The sequence below is a fragment of the Thalia democratica genome, chromosome 3 (assembly GCF_965202585.1).
Source record: "Thalia democratica chromosome 3, ktThaDemo2.hap1.1, whole genome shotgun sequence".
Classification (NCBI taxonomy): domain Eukaryota; kingdom Metazoa; phylum Chordata; class Thaliacea; order Salpida; family Salpidae; genus Thalia; species Thalia democratica.
The window spans coordinates 8,273,796-8,291,920 of NC_139167.1; positions in this window are offsets into that span (position 1 = coordinate 8,273,796).

Genomic DNA, 18,125 nt, shown 5'->3' on the forward strand with positions numbered 1-18,125 from the left:
TCATAATTTTTAGTCTGCTACTAATACTTGTGATTGGTAAACTTTTTCTATATGTTTTATATTTGCTATTTATTAATTCTTAATTACTTTAAATATTTGAATATAACACAAATTTATAAATATTCTAAAAAAATAAAAACTATTTTCTAATAAATTTGAAAATAAGACAACTGTTTATTAACTGTTATTTATGAAATTAATTTCATAAATAGCATTTCAGCATTTGATTTAATTTAAAAAATTTGAACCTTAATTTAAAATTTACTGTTTCAGTTAAAGCATTGTATAATTTTTATCATTATAAAATTATAATCTTTACCAAACAGTCTAACCTTTCTTTAGATTTTTAAAGGTAAATATTTTTAATTTTTTTTTTAATTAATATTTCAATAGTAACTTTTTCAACATGATCTCTGTTTTATCATAAAATTTATACATAAGTTAAATTTTTTGAGTTTTATTTGACAAAAAATAATGAGCTTCATTTCACGATCATTAACAACAGCATCCAAAATCCTATTGACCAGTTTCGCCCTTATCAGAACTCACTAAGCAGGTATAGCCGCGATAAACTGCTATTTTTACCAAGCTGATATAAAATACATATGCACTGAAGCACATTGTAATTATTCTACAAAATTGACGAAGCTAAATCGTTTAAAGTATATGTCAAAAAAATTACAGCTTAATGTGAGATTGTAGTTTGATCAGTCTTAGTCAGTATTTATTTTAACCATCATCAACAAAGATGAGAAGTTTTGCGCCATAAATAATGAGTTTTATCACACGACCAACAATTACCTACGACCTAATTTTAAGTTTAAAGTACAAAAGTTTAAACAATTTTTATCAATGAAGTTTTGTATACCTTTAGACAAGTTAATATAAATAAATTTAAAACTAAATTTATACTAAACAAAATAAGGTTATAAGAAAAAAAAAAGAGCACTATATATTTGTTATTTAACAAGACTGTAGCTTTAAAAAAGTTGTTTAATACAAAAAATTTTGCATATACAACCTTAATACTATACATCAACCGTAAATTGAAGATTAAAAACTACTAACTGAATTTTAGTTAACACTTTTCTATTTTAAGTTTAATTCGAACTTTTTGAGTCCGCACTTCCCTTTGTGCTCGCATTTTTAAACATAAGGGCGTTGTGTTTAAACATACTGTTTTTATACATTACTTAAATAAGTTTACGACTACCTAACTTAACATAAAACATTTTTTAAATTAAAACTTAACCTTTAATTAAACTTTACATAAAAGTGCAATAAAATCCATTTGCTAACAAAGTTAATAAACAGTGGCCAGTACAGTTGATACCTAAAATCTATGTAACAATTTATCGCAAATGAAAATTTAAAAAAAAAAAATAGTAGATATTAAAATATGTTTATGAAATTTAGCTTGGTAGGCTGCTATGCTGAATAAACAATTTTTTGTTGGTCAGTTATTGTATTAAAATATAGTTATGAATACTTTGTTTTTTTTTTCTAAATCTATTTAACATTTTTAAAAAAAGTATTTTTGATAAAAGATGAAATAATGTTAAGATGTTAAAAAAAAGATAAAAACTAATTCAATTTTATCAAAGCTTTCAAAATTTAGTGACATCAACTTAAATATTCAAGCAATTGTTTAGCTATGATTTACGATTACAAACAAACAAAATGGGAAAACAATGCATTTTAAAAACCGGGAAATTTTTACCACAAAATGTGGTGTGTGTCTAACTTATAAATACACCAAAACTATATTAATTTAAAAAAAAAATGTTTATTTATTTGATTAAAATAAAAAAATTATATAACGTAAAGTCTACATTTTAAAAACTACTATGACCTATTTTACTAACTTGCATAATGGATAATATAGAAAACTCAAGTTTTAGTTTTGTAAATTTTGTTTTAAAACACTTACATAGTTTTTTTTACTTAAATTTTTATTATGTGCTATTATAAATATATACTATATGATTTTGAAACAAAATGTATTCTAAATTAAGCTTTTTTTTAATTAGTTTAAATCGACTAAACGACTATGAACGGTTTGAAAAAAATATATAAAGGTTTGAACTATGAAAAAATTATAAATATGTACATTTATTATTGTTCGAAAGCGAACAATTATTATTGATTAAATAAAAGAATAAAAATAATACTTTATTTTTATAAATGTTTTGTAAATACTATTAAATTAGTTCAAGTAGTTTGTTAAATAAACAAACAATGTAAAACTATACATTTCAACTTACTATACTTAAAGTTAAAAAATAAACTTGTTAAATTGTTCTAAGTCTAAAAATATAGTAAAAAAATGTGTTGGAACATGTTTAGTCACTTTAAGTTACTTATAAGATAGCTAAATTACTTTATTACATCGCTTGAAATTGCAGTTTTATAGCAAACGTATAAAATTATTAGTAGTTTGTCAAGGAGCTGCAAATATACAAAACTAAAGCAAACAAAAGATTTTTAAATAAAGTTTCATAATTTGTTTAAGGTCATTTTAAAAAAATACATTACGGCATAACCAAAAGCTGTTACAGTTTCAAGTTTTTAAGCTCGTTTGTAAGAAAATTTCCAAACTTAATTTAAAATTTTAAAAAATACTATAAAAAAGTAATAAGTATAATAAAAGTATTGAGTTATTAGGTATAACGTGATATAATCGAAAGTAAATACAGAAAAAAAACGATTATATTCCTAACGTTTTCCTCCTAAGTAAAATACTTTGTTAGAAATTTTTCTTGCTTAATTTTTTTCTTCTTGTACGTTTGTTACTTGTTTATATTTTGTTAGTCCTTATCAGAACGAACTCAGTCGTAGATTGTCTTGGATACTGTTGTTAATGGTCGTGTGGTAAAGTTCATTATTCATTATTCTTATATATATTTATATACTTGTTTTTTTTTATGGTAAAAATAAATATTATTGTTGTTTGAAAACTTATCTTACTTAATTTTATGATCATACTTTTTAGTACATCTTGTATGAATATTCTAATAATGTTTCTTGCATTTTTTTTCTACTAATTAAGAAATTTATTAGTTTTTAGTTTCGATTTAAAGATAATTTCACATAACTTGTGATTAAATGTGTTAACTATGACTGCAAATAAAATAATGCAACTAATGTTTTAAACTAAATTGATTAATTTAGTATTATCGTTAGAAAAAAGTATACTTTTGTTTATAGATTTATTTAAATAGTTTTCAATAACACTATTTATAATTAGTTGATTAAAATTAAACTATGGAAAAATATACTAAATTTATAAAATATAAAAAATTAAGATATAGGAAAATATAGTTTTTTACAAATAAAATATAACTTATGACACATAATTGTGACTATAAATACAGCTGATCAAAAATTATCAAATAATGTATATATATTATAATAAAAAACGTAAAATTAAACTAAAATTGATGTGGTATTTTTTGACATCAATTGAAACTTATATTTGAATTTTAAGTTTAAAACTTTTTAGAATACATTGTTTTTGTAAAAATATATAATAATACTATTTTTTTAGCTTAAAGTTAAAAGTATAAAAAAAGAGTAATTTTTTTGCAACTATTGTATTAATGATAAAAATAGTTAACCGTTATAAACAAAAATGTAAATTTAGTGTATAACTAACTACTTAACAATATATTCTTATGTTAAAAAGTGTAAATAGATAAAGTAAATACTGTGTAAATTTAAAAAAAATTAAAGCCGAACAGTAGTCTTTAAAATCAACTCTTACAGTATAAATGTTTCCCACACATTTGTGACTCATAACATTCACACTAAGAAATTTTTTAAAAATTATATACAATTAACATTAGTATTAGCATCAAATTATATTATAGTCGTAGTCAAGTAAAGATTCAAAGTTTTATACTAACATTTTCAAATTTGTTTTTTATGGTGAGTAATCATAAACAATATTATATTCGTAAATCTATTAGTTATGTTTTAAAATATGGCAAAATATGTTTTATATTGCAGTATTAACAAACACTCAAGTTGTTACTAATTTTATATAGAATTTTTATATTTTCAAGTACAACAGTTTTATTTACAGTTATAGTTAACATTTCAAAAACGTATTAATGAAATACGTTTTCATATGCTCTTCCACTGTTTTAATGTTAATAATTTTTGAGTTTTACAAAATAAGCTTAACCAATGAAGCGTGTAATTGAACAAAATATTACAAAGATATCGAATTATGATTGTTAGATAAAGTTTTTTTAGAGTATATAACTATGAATAATACATTGAAAAATCTTAAAATAATTTTTTTACAACATTAGCCACTTTGAACGATAAAATTTAACGAATTTATACCTTATCTAACACATAGGAATTATAATTAACTAATTTAGTTGACGTCATTTGATTTAAGTCACAAATTATTATTTAATATTTATGCAAAACATAAAATAAGTTATTAAGCTACTGGACCTCATTACTTCATAATTCTTTTTACTGTAAAAATGCGGTTAATTTTTAACTTGTATATTTTTAATCTAAATAGTATAATTGTTTTTATTAAGACTACTTAAAAAAACCAATTTTACTACGAAAACTATATTTTCGAAATCATTTGTAATGCTGTTAAATAATTTTGTTTTAATGCTGATTTTAATGTCAAAATAATTTTTGATTTATTAAACTTTTATATACTAATTTTATTATTTTTAAATTAAACATTCTAAAGTTTTACATGTTTGTTTAGTATTTGAACTGGCAAAACGGGCTTAAAGTACTTAAACTTAATATTAACAGAGTATGAACTTAAATTAAGTAAAAAAACCTGGTAATAATTTATTGAAAATAGATACGTTGTAAAAAGTCAAAATAAAATAGATGTAACTGTTTTTTTAGTCAATCGCTTTGTTTATAAGTTGAAAACTTAAATAGAGTTTTATATTGACGTCACTTTGCTTTATCTGCAAGTTTGTTGTATACATTTGTAAGTATATTTATTAAATGTTAAATTGTAGCTGCAGACCTGCTGATAAGTTAAAAGACAACAAATTTTTATTTAATCAAAAACAAAGCAGTTTTTACAAAAACTTACTTTAAATCAAAAAAGTTACTTTTATTTGCAATAAAAATCAAGTGATCAGGATAGAAATGATTAGGTTAGAAGTGATCGGGTTAGAAGTAATCGAGATAGAACTGATTAGGTTAGAAGTGATCGGGTTAGAAGTAATCGAGATAGAACTGATTAGGTTAGAAGTGATCGGGTTAGAAGTGATCGGGTTAGAAGTCATCGGGTTAGAAGTCATCGGGTTAGAACTGATTGGGTTAGAAGTTATCAGGTTAGAAGTGATCCGGTTAGAAGTGATTTAGTTAGAAGTGATCGGGTTAGAAGTGATCGGGTTAGAAGTGGTTGTTTTAGAAGTGAACGTGTAAGAAGTGAACGGGTTAGAAGTAATCGAGTTAGAACTGATTGGGTTAGAAGTTATCAGGTTAGAAGTGATCCGGTTAGAAGTGATTTAGTTAGAAGTGATCGGGTTAGAAGTGATCCGGTTAGAAGTGATCGGGTTAGAAGTGATCGGGTTAGAAAAGATCAGGTTAGAAGTGAACGGGTTAGAAGTGATTGTTTTAGACGTGAACGTATTAGAAGTGAACGGGTTAGAAGTGATCAGGTTAGAAGTGATCGAATTAGAAGTGATCGATTGAGAAGTTATCCGGTTAGAAATGATTGGGCTCAGAAACAATTGGGTTAGAAGTTATCAGCTTAGAAATGATCAGGTTAGAAGTGATCAGGTTAGAAGTGATCGGGTTAGAAGTGATCGGGTTAAAAATGATCTGGTCAGAAATGATAGCGAATTAGAAGTGATAGCGAGTTAAAAATGATCATAAACCGTTGATGATATGTTCTTAATGATTTTAAATGATTGATTCACGTTATTAACAACAATAACTTTAATCAAGACATTACAATCAAAAACAAAACAAAATTCAATGTAAAACAATTTTTTTTAAATAAAAATGGCATAAAAGTTAAAGATATAGTTAGCTACACTAAAATACTGAATAAAACTAAATAACAACAAAACTAAACTTTTTTATGGATTATAAGAATTTTACCACCACTTTTTGTGGTTATGATTAAGATTCTTACATGACACTTAATATTTTTAATGTTTTTAGTATCTATATTTTATAATTTTGAAAAGTATTCCAGATAAATTTAAGTGACGTCATTAACCGTTACTAGTTAAACAACAAAATAAATATAATTTATTTTTAAGTTATTCTTCTGGTAAGATAATAAAATAGCAATTTTTTTACAATGGTTTTTGATACATGAGTTTCAAAACGTTATACTTTCTTTATCGACCAAGAAGTTATTTAGTTTTTATCTTTCATTAAGTAAATAATTTGTTAAAAATTGTGTAAAGATTAACTGCCAATGAAAATCTCTAAATAACTTTTTAAACCCAATCAAATCTTATTATACTTTCAGAAAAATAAAGTTTTTTTTTTCTGTTGAGCAACCATATTTTTTACTACTTTTAAAAATTATTTTATCACGACAAATTAATAAGTTTAGATTATAGCTATAACAAATTAAGTTTTAAAATTTTCAGTTTTGTCATAACGAATAAACTTAAAACAAATGTTTCTTTATTTTTTTTTTATATAAAATGTTATTATACATAGGCTGACTATTAAACATATTCTTAAAACAAATGTTTTACCTTACTATGACTAGTATTTTGTTGATTTTAAAAGTAATAAGATAAGTTAGCATAACTGTTTGAAAGAGTTGTAATTTCTGTAAAAAAATTGTCGAGTTTCTTAAGCATTTAAGCAAATCTTAAGTTACAAAATGGCTACTGTAATTTAATATTGCTTTAGATAATATTAAACTAATACTATGTCATTCTAACTCATAATAAACGATGTCTAATGGACTAATTAAAAGATTACAATTAAAAAAAACATTAAGAATTTTTTTATTAAAATAAGCTTACTTACGTCATGATGCTTCAATTAAGGATTTTTTAAATTAATAACAAAAACTAGAAATATTAGCAATATATTTATAACTTCTACTGAAACACATTCTAACCAAAATAATCAGTTTGGTCTAGTACCATACAAAAAGTATTTAACTTATAGGATAGATTCAAGTATTTTTATCTAAAAATTTTTGTCAAGCCTTACAAACGGTTTTTATACAAATTTTAGCAAAATAATAGTTTTTGGCTCCAAATAACTGAACAAATTACAACTTATTTTTCAAAGTCAATGTTTAAACTACATGGTGAAACACTTGAAAATTTGGGTTACTCCTTTGTAAGTAATTAAATAAATATAAAAAGTTATTCATTTCAAGTATGATATTTTTTTAGCAATATGTGATAGCAATATTTCAACAGTTGGCTTTTAGTTTGTTAAGTTTATGAGTCGATTATATCTTAACAAGTAAATGATATCTAAGTATTGCTTATGTACTAATTTACATAAAATTCAAATCCGAATAATTAACTAGCTCTTATGTCAGTAATACTTTAATTAATCAGTTGTACAAGTATATGATAACTGCAATAATGCTAATTTTTATTTGATTAGATTTTTTATTATAAATAGTAGTTAAAAACACATTGACAAGTTATTATGATATGTTTTAGCTGCACGACGATTCTAACTCAAATTTAAACAATTCAAACTTGAACAATTAAATTTATTATGTTGCCAATAATTCATTTTTCGGTAATTATAATTCAGGTAATAATTTAATTTCTGACGTTTCAAGGTTGGACAATTAAAATTAAAATTATTTAATTCTTCCATTTTAAATTAGATTGTAAATTTGTAACACTAAATTATAGTATCTCAGTATTGTCAATATATTTGTATTAAGTTAAATTAAACCTATAACTTGTAAACTAAAAAGATTTTTAAAAACAAATTCAAATAGAAAAACTTTCTAGATGTGTGAACCTATTGAAGATATATTAATCTCACTCATGATTTTATTTTCAAGTTAGTCTATTTCTTATAAACACGTTTTTAGACTCTGTTTAAACTGCAAAGCCAAGTAAAGTTACGTTATTTATATAAAACTGAATATTATTTTAATGTTTAGTTTTATTGAATTTAATTATTGAAAAGCTGGTGGTAAATTTTTTAAACAAAGGCAGTAATTAAACTAAAATGATTATTTTTCGATCTTTTAATGATTTTAGCAATAAAAAAATTAATTCATTTTAATATATTTGAGATAATTCGTATCTTTGAATCGCATAAAGATAATAGAAAAAAGTTAAAAACAACTTTGTTTAGATAAGGAGTTGTTCTAATTGAATTTAACAAAAAATTTTAAAAAAATGAATAGTTTTATTTACATTCAGTATATATACTTCATTTTACTTTTAACTTACTCTCTAATAAATACCATGCTTATAAATTAACAGTCCTTTCACAGAATTAAAAGATTGTTTATTATTAGGTATACTTCTTAAAAGTTTTGTAAGTAATTTATATAATTTAATGGATTCTAATAAAACTTACAATGTTTAATTTTGTAACACAACTAAAAAAATTTAAATAAAGTAACAATATGTTTTTTATCTGCGAAAAATAGCTTTTAATATTTGTTTTTATATAGATAACTGTTACAGTTACCAAAACCTCAGTTTAAAATAAATTAAACTTTGATATATAGTAAAGACTGAGCTCATATGTATTAAAAGATTAAAGTTTAAAAATTTTCTAACGTGAGCTCTTATTTTTACTTGTTTTTAATTTTAAAAATTTGTAGTGATATTTGCTTTACAATCTAAACAACGTTTTTTTTTTCTGATCAAAATCAATAGTTTATTAAATTTCAGGAGATATTTTGGTACCATTAAGTACAATAACAACTATTTCATATTAAAACTTCGTTGCTAATATTCAAAAACCCTTATAAAAAATTATTCTATTCCTATTTTACTGAGAATCGTGTTTATTTCTGCTCAACTTAGATCTTAAACATAACTATGTTCTAAAAATCTGTACATAAATTAGATTTAGTTCTACTTCTTTTGAAACAAATTATTAGTATCTTAGTTTTATAATTTGGTAACCAAATAAGATTTGCAAAATAAGAGTTTTGTGTTTCAATTTACATTATAAAATCACAGTTAGAAACTTATAAATCTAGACAGTATTACTCTACAGATAAAAACAGGTCATCAAAAAAAAGCTTACACTATTTATAGTCTACAATTTTTATAAGTAGATACACTATTGCGTCATGTAGCTTGAACCCGTATGTTTTAAAACACACTTTAAATTTTAAAAATAATTTATTAATTGAGTAGATACAGTTTTAATATATTTAAAGTTTGAAGCTAATACTATCGCTATATTTGTTTTTAAACTCAGAAACATTTAAGTAACCTTTCTATTAGGTCTCCTACAATAAAATCGTTAACAATTCATACATTTATGTAATTTCTATTTAAAAGTAGATGAGTTTTTCTATTCAAGATAAAAGAGCAACACTTTTGTGTTTATAGTGTTTTGTTTTATTAATTACTTTCTAAACATTGAGTTTAAGTAAAAACTCGAAATATTACAATAAGAAACAAATACCTTTTCGGAAAATTTATAACATGTAAAATAAGTTTAAGTTTGCTAGAAAAAAGAGAAACACTGTATGTAAATAGTTTAATTGTTTATATTAAAAGCCTTGTGCAAAAGTTTAATTGTCATAAAGAATTTAGTTTTAGAAATATAAAGTGACTTAAGAATCTTATTTTTAGTTTCAATATTTTTTTATACTTTGTATATCGTGGTTTAAAATTAAAGCAGTTTTTGAAAAAATAAAATCTATTCTGAAGAAAAAAATTAATTAAAATCATTCTTAACATAAGTGTAAAATATCAAGTATGTAAAAATAGTCCAAAACTGCTTAACTTATTAAAACAAAGATTATTTCCTTAATTAGCTGGGTTAAGATTATTCAAACGATTTTATCTAAGAAGAAAATAAGCTACTAAGAATTAAAAAATAAAAAAATTATATAGAATTATATTAAAATAGACTAGTACATATTATGCTTTTTTTTTTGTAAGTTTCATGAAAACACAAATTAAGATTTATCATTAAATTAAGATAACTTTGATAAAAGATAAAAATGTTAAATAGAAAGACCAAAACAACTGTAATTTTATAAACCTTTCACAATTTAGTGACATCAACTTGAATTTCCGATCAAATTTAATGCTATGGTTTACGATTATAAAAAAAATAAAAATAATTAAACAATGCATTAAAAACATCTTGAAATTTTTACCACAAAATGTGGTTTGTGTCTAGTTTATACCAAACCTGTACAACTATACGTATTATTAACATTTTTGTATACTAGTTTATTGAAGATAAATAACTTATACAATGTAAAATCTATACTTTAAATGATTTAATAAACTATGTCTACAAACTATATTGATAAAGTTTATAAGACCGAATCGTAACTATTAGTGTAGTTTAAATTAATAATAATTGAGTAAAATATTTATAAATACAAAGAAATCGTTTTACAAATGAATAAAACGTAAATAAGAAAAAAAAAACTTGTAAACATTAAAACAAATATTAATTAGTCAAAAAAAGTTTTTGGAAGCATAAAAATTATGTCAAAAACATTTTTTTACTGAAATAAATTTTAAAGTTATTCATATTAACGACTTATTTTCAATACTAATAATTTCATTATTATGATTCTATTCACTAATTCAAATCACATTTCTTTTTTTTTAAGTTTAGATGCTTTTAATTGTATTAAGCGAAAATTAAAAATCATAATTATGTCACATAGTTTTACCAGCCAAATATTTATTGTGTTTCAAAAGAATTTAAAGCATTAGTTATTTAACAGTTTTTAAATCCTTTAAGTACGATTTGTTTACATCAGTAAAAAACAATGTCTAGTTGTAAGTTATGATAAACAGCTAAATAGTGCTATTTTATTAAAATAGAAAATGTTTTGTTAGATGAGTCATTGATTTCTAAATTGAAACTTAACTGAAAATTACAAATCATCAAGTTAATTAATTAAGCTGATTTGAAAACATATTGTATTTATAGCTAGAAAATATAAAAAAAAGTATTCTTTTTTTTCATAAGTTTTAAATATATATAAATGATCATACACCAGAAAACAATTAGATTACGCTTCTAAATACAAAAATAAGTTAAACACACTGTTTTTTTTAATTGTCAACTGTGAATTACAATCTGAAGAAGGTGAAACACATTTGACTATTCCTAGCCATTACTATTCTTAGCCAATTTGTGAGTTCTTGTTTTCTGCTACAAAAATAAAACTCTATTTATTATATTAATATAATTTAGCCTACAATATGTGGCACAAATTACATGACGTTAGTTTAAAGAGCCTAATTTTAAAACCTTTTCAATTTTTAATGCGTAAAACTGATTACTAGCTCTAAATTAAAAATATTAGTTTCTTTTAATTTAAGTAAATAATGTTATTTAGTAAAAAAAAATTCTATTAAAATTTAGATCAGAACTTTTAATTTAGTTTTTAACTTACTATAGAACAAAATATTAAAACAAAAACTGTGTGTAAACATCTGTAGCAAAAAATAAAAACAGATTAATAAAAAATATTTCTATTATTAACAGCTCTATTTTACCGTCAAATTAACTAGTAGAACTTAGATATTAGTTTCAAGTATATTAAATAGTTGTTAATTGTTTTGGTCAAACACAAAACACAGTTTATATATAATTCAATTTTTTAAGAATATAAAATTTAATATATGACTAAAAATGTAGTTACACTTATTTTCATAAGTATCTTTACATTTGGTATGCAAAATGTCTCAGTTTAACAATATGTTTCAATCATCGCTTTTTGATGTAATGCAGTTTTTACACACAAACGCAGATGTAATTTTATTGATTTTTTTGGATATACAAGTTTACAATTCGGGTGCGTCATTTGAACCAAAATTTAAACGCTATTTAAAATAGCTTAGTCTTAACTCGAATTATTAATCTTAGTCTAACAATTGCAAACAACTTCAATACCTTTAAGAATAATATTAAAATTTGTTAGTTCTTTTACTGTCCGTTCGAACATTATTTTCTAGAATAAAATATAAAAATCAACGCTCAAGTAGTTTGATAAAAAAACCTGGTGAAAAGAATAATCTTTTTTTATTAACACACTGAAAACTAACTATTTAACTAATCTACTTTATTATTTATTAATAAAAACAATTTATAACATTTTTTTTTCAAAAATAATGTATAAGCAGATGAAAATAAACATGGAAAAAAAAACTTATAAAAAACTTTTATTTCTTAGTATGTACTATAATGTTAAAATGAATGATAGTAAGGAAAGTTATTAAGTTATTATACTAGCTCTAAGTATTAGTTACAATCTAAAAAAATTTAATTTAATTTTAGTTTTTTATTTACGAAGTTTAAGGCAATAAAAAAAAACAATAAAATTAAATTATAACATAAATTATCGTTGTGTTATAATGAAAAATTTATAAGATGTTTAGTCACTTTAGTGACTTAAAAAATAGCCCGATTTCACAAGTCCATTAGTTAAGCTTGTATTCTAGATATAAAGTATTAAGAATAAGTTAGTGTTTGACAGTGAGGTTATCATGACTTTACCCTTGCTCTGTTATAAAATTAACTCAATATTTTGTCGTCGTTTTAATAACTTTTATAACTATACAAAAATAAGTCAAGTACAAACAAAACAAAACCCTGCACAAAAAATGTCCATTTTAGATTTTATACAACAATTGTTTTTTTTTACTTTTATTAGTATAATTACATTAAACAAAAAAAAAAAAGACGCCAGAATGTTTGGTCTAAGGACCTGGTGCAAAAGAACCTCTCAAATATCGAGTCGTACACCACAGATAATTTTTTTCCAGGATATTATTACAACTTCAAAATTTAAAATTCTTAACTATACGTTTTTATTTAAAATAGAATTTTTAAAGTTATTCTAACTAGTGACTAAACAGTTAAAAGTAATATCGATATGTAAAATTATATGAATTTTATAGATAATACACTTCATGCTATACGAATTGTTAAACGTTAAAAGGTACATTCTCTTTTTTTTTTTTGAGCATAACTTGTTGTTTTTTTATTATAACTCTATAATTAAGCTGATTAATAATTTTAATATGTTACTTAGGCATACTTATATTTAATTTTTTTTTAAGCAAATAATTTAAAAATTATTAATTTATTAATTTTTTTAGAAAACTTTTTTAAGCTAAGTTTTTTGTTGACACAATAATATCGACAAAACAACTTTTTTAAGTTTAATCCTGTATTGTTTTATAAAATTATGCAACAAACTCTGACTTTATTAAATCGATAAAGATAAAGATTTTTCACAGTTTATGTTTGTTGAATCGCCTAAAGTTTTTACAGCTTATTAGCTGAACATACCCTTATTGAAAACAGTTCCAAATTTTAATAATATAACATATAATTTATATTGAATGACTAGTTTGAATTTTGATTTTGTGACTGTGGATAATATTTTTACTAATAATACTTTACTATGTTTTTTGGTAAGCCACAGTTTTGTGGTAAAAATTGTTCAGAAGCAGCTAAAAAATATAACAATATCAAATTGTTTCTATTCATAAAATAAAAACTAGAGTTTGTGGTATGAAATATTGTGATGACAAAACTATCATCGTTTAAGTATTTTTCGACATTATTATTTTTTTTTAGTTGATTAAAGTTTACAAATGCTAACTAATTAAAGTGATTAATTTTTTTTTAACTCCTGTCTTAATCTTTTTCATGAATCTAAATGAAAAATATAGCTATAATCTATAAAAATTAAACTTAAACATAAAATAAGGTGGCTTTTTAATACTACAGTATAATCATGTAAATTTTCTTAAACTTCTAAGTTTTACTTTAAATTTTATTACAATTAAAAAAAAATAGCCTAATTTATAATTAAATATAACATCGCTTTTAAAACAACCAAATATTTTTTTAAATATTGTGCTTATAATAGAATTATTGAATCGAAAAAAAAACTTACATCAACCTATTCATTAATTAATGTTAATAAGTAGCATTTATTAATAGTATTTACTTAATTTTCACTTTAATAGTTTCATTAAAACAGATGTTTTCTGTATTTTTAGCTTTTGTTCTTTTTAAAAACTTAAAATAATTGTTAGTGCATTTGGAATACTTTCTAAACCAGGATTTCCTAAAGTCCTAAATAGGTCTTAGGTGTTTTAAATTATAGTCTTGTTGGAGAAGCAATAGCCTTTTAAATTTATTGAAAGGGGGCAATTTGAAAAAAAAAAGTATGGGAAACGCTGTCTTAAAAGAATACTATACTTTAAAACTAGTATAACAAAAACAATTTTAAGAAAAAACTTATATTATTTGAACAGCAAACATAAAACAAACTTTTAACTTTGGCTAAGTAATTTATAAAAAACTCATAGCATGTGCCACAACATAAAAGCATTAGCAGAAATATGCTGTACAATTATTTTAAGCTATATGTATAATTGTTTTTTAAGCTCTGTTTAAACCTAATTGTGAGTGTACTTTTAAAAAAACTGAACTTTTTTTTTCTTATACAAAATAACAGAAAATGTTGTTACCATTTTTAAATATAGCCATAATTAATATTTATAAGAAAAACTATTAATAGAAAATATAGGAAATTTTTTTTATTTCCCTATAATTTACTTATCTTAAAAATAATTGAAGATTAGTATTACTTAAAACTATAATTAAATACAGTATATGGTAAATGAAAACAGTATAAATTTTAGAAAAAAATTTCATAATAAAATAACAGATTTCAACTAAACTGTATTATTTAGAATAGATAGTATACATTTAAAAATTAGCAAATTTTTAAACTACGCTGTGCGAAAATTATAACATTAAAAGAAATATATAGAAGTTAAGATTATTTAGTTACTATATGTTACTAAAACTAAATTTACAACTAACTCTTATTATTAACAAGTTATTTAATCCTATTATATCAATAAACTAAAAACTGTTTTTAAGCATGTTGTTTTTTTATGTTTTTAAATACTACAACAAAAACTACTTTTTTTTAAAAAGTGTTTTTTTTTTTTTTTGAATAAGCTTCAAATTTTTATTTCATATTTTTAATTTATGAACAAATTTTTATTTTTAACATATAATAGTACCGGGTTTATAAAACAATCGATGATTCGAAAATAAATTCATAAAATAAATCACTACAAGACTAGCATTTTTATGTTAGCTTTGTTTCATCATTAATATTAAAAAACTGACTACTTCCAAAAAAATAAATTACACAAATTTATTAACTGTTAATAATTAAACTATAAACAAAGATAAATAAACGGTTGCCTAAATGTTTTGTAAGTATAAAACCAAATTCAGCTGTAGTTTGAATTTTTAACCTAAATTATATCAAAAGCTGTCTAAAATGGTAATAACTTAATTTTAATTTTATTACCTTATTTAAAACATACGGTATTAAGCTACATGACATAGTAATGCATATATTTACATTATTTTAGTAAACTATAAATGAGTTTAATTTTTATCTATTATATTTTTAAACTTTATAATTCTTTTTAGTGTGGTTTTGAAGTTTATAATAAAAATTTATTAAAGTAGTAAAATGATTTATTTAAACAGTTATATCAAGTATATAAACAATAAAAAGTTTAATTTTGTATAAAAACCTACAATATTAATAAGATTTAGCGAGATTGCTTTATTGCATTAAATTGAAAAAAAGTAAAGAAAAATAGTTAAAATCGGTTTCAAACTATTGTAAACAAATGTTAGCTTTAAAAGTAAGAGTATTTAAAATAGCAATAAGGACGTAGCTAGCTCGAAAAGATCATACGCTTAGTTCTTTAAAGAAAATAAAATAAACTGATTATAAACTTACTTACAAATCAAAGTTTATTAGTTTTTACATTTTAGTATAAGTTTTGTGGTTCTACTACTGTTCTTTAGTTTCATAGTGATGTTATTTAGTTATAAGTTTCAAACTTGAACTATTAACAATTAATATAAATAACTTATTTTTAAAGTGTATTCTGTAAAAAACTTCAGCATTAAAAATACTTATTAATTTTCTTTTCGTTTAGATTTCATTATTGATTTGCTAACTATGTGTAGTTTTTGGTTTATTTTTACGAGAAAAAATAAATCGGTTTTGCCTTAGAAAAAGAAGCTAGGTTCTCATAGTATCTTATTTTGAATTTTATTTTTGTTGATCCTGATAATGATTTATAATCGGTTTCAGATTATTTAATATAAATATGAATAAATATAAATAAACATATAATATAATCGGTTTCAGATAAATAACTTTCTGCTTGGTAGATTACGTTAGACAAAACTATAATGGTTTTTTTTCAAGAGTTTTTGTTGTAGATAATTATAAAGGCCATAACATTATAAGTATAATGGCCAGGAACCATATTGTTGCACATGGCCGTTTTAGTAAGGCCTAATAAAAATCTAAAACTGGTGATATTAAAATATGATATGAATTCTAATGATATTAAAAAAACACTTTTAATAAACAGGATATAAATTTGTTTTAACTTTTTTATAATATAAGAGTATGTAGAGATGACATAAGCAGGTTTTAAACTATAACAGTGTTTAAGCTAAAAAGTATATAAAACAAGTTTTTAAAGAACTTATATAATTTGTTACTGTAACACTTAATGTCAAACTCTCGACAAACTGCCTAAAAGTACTAGTTTTATAATTGAAACATTATGTATATCTAAATAAAAAGGTAAACAGTTTAGTTGAGGTAACGTATATTTAGTTTTTAATCGACTTATTATTATGGTTTAGGTAATTGTATATCAGTCAGTACAAACTCAGTAAAATTTGAATCACAATTTGTTCTATAGCTACAAACATTTTTTTCTGTTTGAAACAGTTCTAGCTTTCTATTTTACAGGTTAGATTAAAACAGATCATAATAAAAATTGATATGCATTTATACTGGTAACAGTTTTTAATCAAAACATTTAAATATATTTAGAAATAGTTGTTTCTTAACGTTAAATTACAACAATTCCTGAAAAAATTTCACAAAATATTTTGTCTAACAAAGAAAATTAAACAGAAGTTATTTTAAACATTATTGAACGTAGAATACTATTTTTAATACTATGAAAATAACTCGGTTTGTTTTGCTTGTTGAATATTTTGTAAGTGAATTTGAAACTAGTAATGAATATTAAGCAGAAAACAGAAGAATAATTTTAAATGTTTGTTTACTTATATTGGCAGGAAAATAATTACAGGGGTTTTTAATTTAGTTTTTTCTATTACTTTTACGTATTTTTGCTTCTTTAGTACCACTTGATAACTATTTTTAGAAGATATCATCTTTCTTCTCATTTTAAAATGTACTGAAATTATAAACTAGTTTTTTTTTATTAATTGAATTATAGCTTTTCTATAAACCGTTTATTAATATTTAATAATATTTCCTTTCAAAGTTACTTTTACTTCAGTTCAAAACTATCTAAGCGGAAAAATAAAACGTAAGTTTTAGTTTAGTTTCATATTAAATTAAGTTATACAAGTAGATATTAATAGAAATAAATATCAACTCGATATAAAAAAGCTTCTTGTCTGGAAAACAGTTTTCAGTATGTTTTAGTAAATTTGTTGGTCAGTAGCTTTGTTGTTTTTAAACTGGAAAAACTTAATTTCAGTAAAAAAAAACTGAAAATTTAATAAAACTAATAGATTAGTTTAAGCAAAGAAATAATTTCTTTTTACTAAATTTGAAATAATAACTCTACAGACTTTACTTGAATACTTTGAAAATTTGCTTTTAGTGTTCTTCTATAACAACAGAAATATAAAAATACGTTTATAAATATCAGTTACCGAAAAGTTGTAATATTCTATATTGTATATTATCTAGATTGTGTAATATTATAAGTTATAGTTACTCATACTCATTGTAATTTTAATAAATACTCATTATATTTATATTTATTAATATTTCTGAAATCAATTAAGAAACTTATTTTTAGTTAAATATTAGTAAAGTAATACTAAAA